An 11,090-nucleotide genomic window follows, 5' to 3' on the forward strand; every position below is an offset into this window, starting at 1 on the left:
CAAGAAAGTTTTATTGCCTCTACTGTTTACATTCATGGGTTTTACTTTATCATTTTTAGCTCCTTGAGAAAGATCCTGTCAGACGCTTAGGAGTCCATGGTAACATCAGAGAGCACGTGTTTTTTCAGTGTATTGACTGCGGAAGCTCTGAAAGTGCCTCCACCACACATCCCTGTAGTAAGTATATATCCTGATCACATTGCACCATCATCACTGTATGGCCGGGGTCACACTTGCGAGAAACTATCACGAGTCTCTCATCTCAATACCCGGCACTGCCGCCGGCACTCGGGACAGGAGTGTGTGGCTGCATGTATTTCTAACCATCTGAGAGCTCTGGTCCCACTGCCGGGTATTGAGATGCGAGTTTCTCGCAAGTGTTACCCCGGCCTATAGGGAAATCACTGATGGTTAGAGAACACTAATTGAAAGCTGATAGTTATTTCTATAGTTTTTTGATGTTGACTTTCTGTTGAGTTTTTCTTACCGCTGACACTAGCATTGGAAAGTCAACATCATCTAGGGCTGCTGTCCTGGTTTGATGGTTCAGATCATTTCACTTTAGCTGTATGCAAGTTAATGTGGATTTCATCCTTCTCCAGAAGATTTCAAATTTTGGTTATTTTAGTTCAATTGAAAATATTGACTTTGATAAAAAGGTCATAATCCTAATGTTATATTTCATTTTTTTGGTGTTTTACAGCCAAATAAAGCTCATCACCGTTCTCGACCATACCATCTGGAGAAATTAGAAGCAGTAGATGCCAAAAAGTTTCCTCTATCAGGAAAGGACCCAGGCCATGTTCAAGGGTTTTTCTTTTGTCAACGTGGAAACCCTTGACAAGACACCCAAGTGCCGGGGCCCTGGCGAGACTGGGGGCCCACTCACACTGTCTGGGATTCCGTACATAGCTCCCAATGGTCGCCGCCACGCCCCCCCCATGCACCGACCACCGCAGCCCTGATAAATCCCAGCAATGACATCGCAGGGAATGGGATTCTCTGTGCACACAGGACCTGTGATGAGGTCACAGGAGGGGAGGAGTCAGGGGTCACATGATCAGGAGCCTCAGTGCAGGACTCTGCTGTGCTGTCTGTGCTGGTTGTCATCATGCTGGATGTCATCTTGCTGGATGAGGTAAAGTTTACGTATGGGGTCAGGAGGGGTTTACAGTGTGGATGTAGCAGAGCTGTGTGTGTACGGAGCGGAGCCCATGTGTCCGAGGTGTACGGAGCGGAGCCCATGTGTACGAGGTGTACGGAGCGGAGCCTCGTGTGTCCGAGGTGTACTGAATGGAGTCCTGTGTGTACGGAGCAGAAACGGGGGTGTACAGAGTGAAGCCGCGTGTGTATGGAGCGGAGCCGTGTTTATACAAGGTGTACAGGGCATACAAACCTGAACCGTGTGTGTATGAGGTGTGCAGAGCCTTGTGTGTATGGTGGGGAGCATTCATACCTCCCAACTGTCCCAGATCCAGCCGGACCATCCCGATTTTGAGAGAGAGACTGCCCCAGCTACTTTTCCCACGGACACAGGAGTACACGGCGGAGCCCCAAGGAGCACTTTAAAACTCGCACGTGACGTTCTACTGGAAGTGACGTGCTGGAAGCTCACCGGAAATGAGGTAATTTTGGGAGGATATTGTGACGGAACCATGGAGGCACTTCAGGGAATGCTTCAGATCCATCACCCTGTCCTCCGACAGTGTGATCGCCTTGGAATCGGGGATGCCTGCCTTGTGAGCGGATCATGATATGTCCTGCATCGGGAGGCTCAGGTGAGTACTACAACGGGAGCCGGGCTGCTATAGTATCTTTATAGAATCTTTCTTTCTCTCTCTCTCTCTGTTCTTTCTCTCTCTTTTTTTCCTTTCTCTCTCTATTCTTCTTTCCCCTCTTTCTTTCTTTCTTTCTTTCTCTGTGCTTTCTCTCTCTCTGTTCGTTCTTTCCCCTCTTTGTTTCTTTCTTTCTCTGTTTCTTCCCTTCTTTATTTTCTCTCCCTCTGTTTTCTTTCCTCTTTCTTTTTCTCTCTGTTCTTTTTTCTGTCCACTCTTTCTCTCTGTTCTTTTTCTTTCTTTCGCTCTGTTTTCTTCCTCTTTCTCTGTTCTTTCTTTTTATTTCCCTTCTCTGTTCTTTCTTTCCTCTTTCTCTGTTCTTTCTTTCCTCTTTCTCTGTTCTTTCTTTCCCCTCTTTCTTTCTCTCTGTTCCTTCCCTTCTTTCTTTCTACCTCTGTTCTTTTTTTTTTCTGTCCACTTTCTTTCTCTAATCTTTCTTTCTCTCTCTCCGTTCTTCCTTTCTCTCTGTTCTTTCTCTGTTCTTTCTTTCCCCTCTTTTTCTTTCTCTGTTCTTTCTGTCTCTCTCTTCTTTTTTTCATTCTCTCTCTCTGTTCTTTCTTTCTTTCCTCTTTTATTCTTTCCCCTCTTGCTCTCTCTCTCTCTCTCTCTCTCTCTCTCTCTCTCTTCCTTCCCCTCTTTCTTTCGCTCTACCGCTCTGTTCTTTTTTACTCTGTTCTTTTTTCTGTCCACTCTTTTCTTCTCTCTATAATCTTTCTTTCTCTCTATAATCTTTCTTTCTCTCTGTTCTTCCTTTCTGTCCTTTCTCTGTTTTCTTTCCACTCTTTCTTTTCTTTCTTTCTTTCTTTCTTTCTTTCTTTCTTTCTGTTCTTTCTTTCTCTCTTTCCTCTCTCCTCTCTCTCTGTCTATCTGTTCTTTCTTTATCATCTTTCATACGTACACTACTAATCAATAGCCTCCTTCACATGAACGTGTTTTGCCATAGAGCGTGTGTCCGTGTGATCCACATGGAGACAAGTCCATTTTTTGGCCTGCACCACAGATGCATTGTGGTATGTGTTAAAGGGGGGCCCACAGACTCTTTTGCCCGGGGCCCTGAAAAACCTGGAGCCGGCCCTGAAGACACCAGCTCCATAATCACCAGAGTGAGCTGTCCTGAGCCTCCAGAAGACCTTGATGAACAGAAGATTGGACATTACTGGAAACACTGCTGTATTGTAGTTGACCATGGACACAATACCGATGGACCCCAAAGATGGAGAAGCTAGACAATTTGATCATACACTGGCAGTAAGTATAAGCGCCCCAATGTCTGCGCTTCACTTTAACCATATGCATGTGCAGAACTTTTTACACTAACCGGTAATTGGATTTCCTCTTGCTCATGACAGCTTTAGCTTTCGGTGCTGCCTTGGGCTAAGAAGAAATAACATGGTGTGCGATGGCTGGCTATTAAGAGGAGGAGGAGGCGGCCGGATTTTTTTTTTTTTTTAACTAACATTATTGCACGTCTGTGATCATTTTTACCATTACCGGTAGTAAGATTTCCTCACACTCATGAAAGTGCTATCATGGGTGTTGGGAAAAGGTGTGTGATGACCAGCTATTAAGGGGAGGAGGAGGCCGGATTTTTTTTTAATGCAGGTGACCGCGGCCCCAGGCACTCACACCCGCAGCTATTTACATTGTATGGCTGCAGGAGAGGGGGGCAGCCGTGTCTGATATCAGTTGATGTCAGATGATGACGGGATGTCCTTTGTTACTAAGCTGCAGAAAACCCCTGGCCCTTGCAGTTCATGTCTGCCCACTCGCTTGACCGACCTCCCATTCCCTCATCCGCCCACCTGTTGGCCCACTGACCCGCTACTCTTCTTGTGCCCCCCTCCCTGCTTGTACAGTAGGAAGATAGAGACTGTCTGTCTGCTACCTGCCTGCAAACTCCTAAGTACTACTAAAGTCAATCCTACTGACTGCTGCCTGTCTGCCTGCAATACGGTACAGTTGCCTGTCTTAAAGGGGATATTCTATTAACCTAATACTAATCCTCTATACACAACATATAGCATAATTATTAGGGCCAGTTCACATGGCGGATCTTCAAGCAGAAGTTTGGCACAGACAGCTACTCCGACATTCCGCAGAATTTCCACAGTGATCGCTTCCTTCATGACTCCTATTCTTGTCTATGGGAGACAGCGATGAGGATTGCAGAATAGTGGGTTTTAGCAGCAGCCGTGCTGAGAATGGACCTGTCTACACCAAAATTCTGCTTGAAAATGTGCCGTGTGAGCCGGCTCATACAATCGGGCTGCGGCACACATGCCTAATCAGCTGCTCCGCTCATTTCAGGGTGCAATGAGATTTATGGGCCCCCAATCTTGTGATCAGTGGGGGGTCCCGGAAGTAGAACCACTGATCCTGAGAACAGGGGCCCCGTAACTCTAACCGGCCCCTGAAATCAATGGAGCGGTTTCTCAGACGTGTGCAGACACTCAAGTCATTTGACTTGGAGTTCTGGAAATAACTGGAACTCCCATTGAAATGAATGAAGTGCCCTCACACATGTCTGACCAGCTGCTCCATTCATTTCAGGGGGTGGTTGAGTATTTTCTTTAGTGATTTCTTCATAATCATTGATTTAGCTGTATGGGCCTTGTTTATTGCAGGACACGTTCTAGTTTTTGATGCCACCGCTTTGGGGTACACATATATAGCAGATTAATTTATTAACTTTCTGATGGGGTTGGAAAAAACAGCAATACAGTTACTGATTTTTCACATAAATTTTCCAATATTCTCTGGGTCAGTACAATTATAGTGATAACAAAATTTTTACTTTTACTTCATACTACTTGCACCCCTTATCAAAAATAGGTAATTGTCTTTTTTTCATCGCCACCTCTCAAGATCCATAACTTTGTCTTTCGATAGAGCTGTGTAGGGGCGTAATTAGTGTGGGGCTAAAAAGGGAAAAAATGTGTTTTTGCTGAAGTTGTTTTTAATGTTACAGGTCAGTGTCGATATATAAAAAAAAAAACATAAAATCGTGGAGCTTTCGCACTGGTTTTGGGACATGTAGTAATTGATGCCACTTCTTGGTCTGGACAAATCAGTTTGCTGCACTTATCTGATATTATTACAGATAGGATTAGAATGAGAGATATCAGCATTGTGTATACATAGCACAGGCTCCACTATTCACAATAGATGATTGTTACAGCTTATCTTACAGACCTTTGTACAGATCACTCTCCCATGCAATTCAGTTGGGTCCCTCCAGTCTACAGTGTGTATGGCCTATGTGGCTGCTGTAAAGCATTTGTCTGAAAAGCTCTCTACATCCTGCTAGGCAGGGGCTACACGGCGACACCGGTGGCGCAACACGGGTCGCAGCTAGTATTACCGAGGTGCAGGGATCCCTTTGAAGTGAATAAATCTCTGTGGCAGTCGCAAGAAAACCAACAAGGCTAGATTTCTTGCAACTCAACTCGGCTCAGGAAAGGCCAGTTTCACACCAGTGCTGCGATCCATCACTAGATTCTATAGTAGAAGCCAGCGCTGGATCGTTAGTTTAGCGCTAGCGTGAAAAGAGGAATCGCCAGCCAGACACTGACATAGAGACGATTCCGTCCAGAGATCTTCATTTTGACAGCCCGAAAAATGTTGCATGCAGGTTTTTTTTCAAGCTGTCAAAATAACTGTGCTGCAAAGTGGAACGAAACACCTCGTTCTTGTTTTTTGTTTGCTTGTTTTGTTTGTTTTGTTACTGTCACTATAATTTTGCACTTTACATAATTTAGCCAATAGCTTTAACTAAATGACTCTTATGAAAAAAATATTTAGTTAGCAAAATGTATAGTGGGAATGTGTTACAAATGGTTTGGGTTAAAGGCATCGATCACTCTATCGTTATTGTTACCCAATGTGTTTGTGACATGATGAAAAGGCACTTTACTTAGTGCAGAAATGCTACACAGCTATATTTTGATCTCCTATATTTCATATTTAGTGCCGAAATTCAAGAAAGGCCGCATTAGTAAGGGCCTTATCATCATCTCAAACACATTGGTCAATAATAACCAGAAAATGGCGAGGCTTCTTAGTTTAAAGTTTTGGAAGAATTTACTTTGAAGTTTGTCACCCCTTATATCATAAAATAATAAATTAACAGAAACTGATTTTCTAATAGACCGACACATCCAGAAGAGATCCCTTTTCAGTAGTCCCCTCATTATCATAACAAGAAAGGATTGCAATGAGAGATAACAGAATCCATCATTCACATTAGGTAGTGTCACAGCTCACCTCTTTCCCCTTCCTGCACAATGATATCTGCATGTAACTAAATGAGAATGTGTATAGAAAACTCTCCCATGGAAATAAATAGTCCCCTGTAATGTATTGTGATATATATATATGCATATGCCCAATGTCCATAACTCCAAACAGGCAAGAGAGCAGCTTCCATAAATGTACAGAAAACAGAATACAATAATCTGCAATCAGAAATTCAAATTATAGAAAAATTATCACAATCTGGATTTAATTAGTTTTAAAAAAATGCATGTGACATTCCCTAAAAGAAAAAGAAATAAACTATACCTAAAAAGAGTATTGGATATTTTATGAAATGTTTAATAGGTTAGAGTAGAGTAGGGCCCTGCCAAAAGGGTCTACCTTGTTGTGGTAGCAGGCTTAAAAAAAAAACTTTTGGCCAAAACAAAAGCTGATGGCTTTGTATGTGATATGGTGTTCAATGGGAATAGATAATGTGTGATTGGTGAGGACAAGGTGCGGAAGTTGAATTTTCCCAAGAGTGGGCGGTGGTACAGTGGAAGATTCATGGGGTGGAGGCAGATTTGGGGTGGAGTCTCAAAGGAACTTGAAAATGTTACCATTATCAGGTGCTAAAATTCCTGGTGGAAGCCCTGCTTGTGTATATAGGAAAAATCACAGTCTCCTACTCTCCACAGGCTGGTGTTCAAAGGAGTACTACTATCATGACTAGCACTGGGGTGTTCAGCAGACCCCAGGTTGTCATGGCAACCATTTGGCACCCCACAATCGCATTGCGGGGGTGATTATGGACAGTTCCAACAGTGCGGTCCCTAGCCGGGGCACTCACTGTAAATGCTGCCATCGCAAAATGAAAGCGGCATTTAACAGGATAACAGCCACAGTCGGAGCTTCCCTCCGTTATTAGAGGCAGATGATCGCTAAATAACGCAGCCATCATCTGCCATCTCAGTTCCCTAGCCCACATCAAAGAGCGGGACTAGGGATGCATGTTATTTTTTTTAAGAAGCATTTTATTTTAGGAGTGGGTCTTTTCCTCTCTTCCAACTGCACCTTTAACCCAATCCCACCTCTTCCCTCCCTTTTCATTCCCTCTTTTGAAGTCCACTCTCTCCACATCTACTCTCCCTCCAACCGCCAAGTGGCCGTCATATACCGACCTCCAGGCCCGACCACTGCCTTCATTGACCAATTCTCTACCTGACTTCTTCATTTTCTTTCAACTGACATCCCCACTTTCATCATGGGTGACTTCAACATCCCTACTGATACCCTTCAGTCAGCAGCCTCCAAACTCCTGTCCCTTACTTCATCCTTTGGACTTACTCAGTGGTCCTCCTCAGCCACCCACACAGACATACATTAGACCTGGTCTTCACCCGCCTCTGCTCTCTTTCTAACTTCACCATCTCCCCTTTCCCTCTATCTGACCACCATCTACTCACTTTCTCATCCCTGTCCTCACCTGTCACCCATATCCAGCAACACGCGCACACCCGCAGAAACTTTGCACACCTAGACACCCACACGCTCTCTGACTCTATTCTACCACTGGCATCCATAGCCTCACTCCACAACAGACACTGCCACTGCTTTCTACGCCACTCTCGCATCAGCTATTGACGCGGTTGCCCCTCTCGTTCATGGCAGAATGCGACGTATCAACAGACAACCCTGGCACAATAGCACCACTAAAAAGCTCCGGCAAGTGTCCAGGATTGCAGAGCGGCGCTGGAAGAAAACAAATTCGCAAGACTACTTCACCGCATTCAAACGGGCAACACTTGCGTTCAAATCTGCCCTCACCTCTGCTAAACAGGCCTACTTCACAACCCTCGTATCTTCCCTATCTTACAATCCCAAACAGTTGTTCAAAACTTTTAACTCCCTCCTCCGCCCACCACTGCCCCCTCCAACCTCCCTCATCTCTGCCGAGGACTTTGCCACACACTTCGAAAATAAGATTGACCAAACAAGGCAAGTCTTCATCGTTCAACCACCACAACTCCTCTGTATACCAGACCAATGCCCAAACCCCATAACCTCACTCTCCAGCATCACTGAAGGGGAGCTTAATTGTCTCTTCTCCAAATCGCACCTCACTACCTGTGCACTTGACCCCATTCCCTCCCACCTCCTCCCCAACCTCACCACCACACTTATCCCATTCCTAACCCACCTCTTCAACCTATCACTAATGTCCGGTACCTTTCCTTCTGCTTTCAAATATGCCACAATCATGCCTATCTTTAAAAAGCCAACTGTTATGAATGGGTCACCGAGGAGAAAAAGATTAAACAAGCTAAGTCACAGAAAACCAGAGAGGTTGGTAACTATGCAGATTGCAGATCCCTGATCTTAACCAATCAACTAGCAGCAGCCGTGGAGCGTGCCAACGATGATCCTAGACGCTTCGTCACAGCCGGAGGACTAAAGTCTAAAGCAAGAAAAGGGGAAAACTAACTGCCCCAGAGCAGACCCCAAAGGAAAGACAGCCCCCACACATGTATTGACGGTGAGACAAGATGAAAGCATAAACACAGGCAGGAAAATAGGCTGAGCAAACGATGGGGCCCAAACTAACTAGACAGAATAGGAAAGGAAAGACACTGTCTGCAATCTGCCAAAAACCCTACAAAAATAATGTCCAACACATCTGATAGCAAAATTAACCCTGATGTCACTAGACTTCTCCCACTATATCAGCACTCTGAAATATTCTGAGACAGAGCAAAAAGAGGCCAATCTAATAAAGGACAAAAAAAACAAATTGACAAATACAGATAAATAAGAGTGGAAATTCAGCACAGCCCCAGCCGGGGCTGGCTGACCACACAAAAAACTGAATAGACCAACAAAATCAAGTGTGAAAATTAGCAGAAAAACTTAGCTTGAAATGACTGGAACAGAGCTGAAGACAAAGACCTGACAAGCAGAAGGAATCACCAGCACCAGAATAGGGCGTCGGCTGTCTTAAATCCAGTCTGAGATTCCTGAGGTCCAATCGTCATCCCCATTATCAGGTGGCAGATCTCTACTGATTAAATCAGCCTCACTACCTCCAGTTACCACCAGAGAAAGCCTGGAAGGAGAACTCACAACTGGTGGACTGGAAAATGAACTCACAACAGCCAACCCTCGACCCAACCGCTATGTCCTGCTATCGCCCAATATCGTTGCTCCCATTCGCTTCCAAACTCCTGGAGCAGCACGTCCACGCTGAACTTTCCTCCCACCTATCATCTGCTCTTTGACTATCTACAATCTGGTTTCCGACCCCATCACTCCACTGACACAGCCCTGACCAAAATTACTAACGCCCTACTTAAAGCGAAATCAAATGGACAATACTCTATACTCCTGCTTCAAGACCTGTCCTCTGCATTCGACACAGTTGACCACTGCCTCCTACTATAGATCCTCTCCTCCTTCGGCATCAAAGACCTTGCCCTATCTTGGATCTCCTCATACCTTTCTAACCGCACATTCAGCGTCTCCCACACCACCTTCTCATCCCACCCTCTCTATGTTGGAGTCCCACAAGGCTCTGTTTTAGGACCCCTACTCTTCTCAATCTATACACTTGGTCTGGGGAAACTGCTAAAGTCCCACGGATTCCAGTACCACCTTTATGCTGATGATACTCAGAGCTACCTCTCTGGCCCAGACGACACTGTCCAGAATCCCAGAGTGTCTACCAGCCATATCCTCTTTCTCCTCTCACTTCCTCAAGCTCAATGTGGACAAATCTGAACTCATCATCTTTCCTCCATCTCACAGATCTTCCTTACCCGACCTAGCTATAACCTGCCGGTATAGCTGATCGCTCTTGGAAAGCCCTGGACATTTCTTAGATCGCTGGTCTCCCGCTGGCCCTCACGCATCGCTGCGTGTGACAGGCGGGAGACCACCGATCAGCTGGTAACTAAGGTAAACGCAGGGTTTCTAAGCACCGTTCGGTGCCTAGAAACCCTCTGTATACCTTAGTTACCAGCGCGCTGATGCAGGGAGCTGGTAACTAAGGTACACATCGGGTTTCTAAGGGATGCCGGGCGCTCAACGTCGCTGGTGAAGCTGTCTGTTTGACAGCTCACCAGCGGTCACATAGCGACTCACCAGCGATCCTGACACGTTGATATTGTTGTCAGGATCGCTGGTAAGTCGCTATGTGTGACGGTACCTTAAGCCCGAAAGGGCAGGGTCCTCTCCCCTCTGTATCAGTCTGTCATTGTTAGTTTGTTTCCTGTAAGTGATATCTGTAATTTGTATGTAACCCCTTCTCATGTACAGCACCATGGAATCAATGGTGCTATATAAATAAAAATTTTAGTCTTTTTTACACGATTCTGCCAAGCATGATTTACCATCGCAGCTGTGGGGACCATTGTGTGAGTTGGTTGACTAAGAAAGCCCCCTACCTTTATTTAACAACCTAGATGCCACTGTTACTATAGGTTGAGGCATCAAAGGGGTTAGTTAAAGTTAATAGCTAGGATCAAATACATTGACTGCTCAGTTCCTGGAGGAACCCCTCAGTGATCCTGCTGGAATGGCGCCAGGACTGGAGGGGTATAGATGCTATTATTTTACTTTGTGGAAATGTAGCAAGGTGGCCCGGGGTGGTAGTCCCAGCTGAGTCAACTAAGCCACCATCAGTGTACACCCTGGCACTTTGTTCAGAAATGGACAGGACAGATGCAACCCCAGACACAGCTGCAGTCCAGCAGGGAAACAGTTTTAATGAAAGAGATGAACAAAGTGCAATATCAACTTCCTGCTCTCTCCCTAAGGATGTCCACGGCCATACCCGCAGCAGCCACGGTGGCCGAAAGAGGAGGTAATCCATATGCCGGAATCTAGATGCTTGAAGTCCCTTCGATGGGGTACCTACGTAGTCCTGGTGCCCGTTTCGCTGCCCAAAGGTCTGGGGGCAGCACCCTTTCCCCTCCTGGGGTCTGGCAAGGCTCTCAGCCTGGGCAGATGTGCTGGGCTCTGATCTGG

The 11,090-nt window shown here is 45.6% G+C and overlaps 1 protein-coding gene across 4 annotated transcripts in view; it reads left to right on the forward strand.

Moving 5' to 3' along the window:
* The window catches only part of LOC141080475 (uncharacterized), a 36,694-nt gene extending 26,261 nt beyond the window's left edge, over nt 1–10,433 (forward strand). For 3 of the 4 annotated variants that reach the window (XM_073565718.1, XM_073565720.1, XM_073565721.1), the window contains 2 exons: nt 60–177; nt 704–10,433. The gene's annotated coding sequence lies outside the window, so the exon portion shown is untranslated. The remainder of the gene's footprint in view (nt 1–59; nt 178–703) is intronic. The other variant, XM_073565719.1, reaches the window with a different exon arrangement.
* Nucleotides 10,434–11,090: the final 657 nt, after the last annotated feature.

This window comes from Dendrobates tinctorius, unplaced genomic scaffold, assembly GCF_039654945.1.
Source record: "Dendrobates tinctorius isolate UK_male_01 unplaced genomic scaffold, ASM3965494v1 ptg000016l, whole genome shotgun sequence".
Taxonomy (NCBI): domain Eukaryota; kingdom Metazoa; phylum Chordata; class Amphibia; order Anura; family Dendrobatidae; genus Dendrobates; species Dendrobates tinctorius.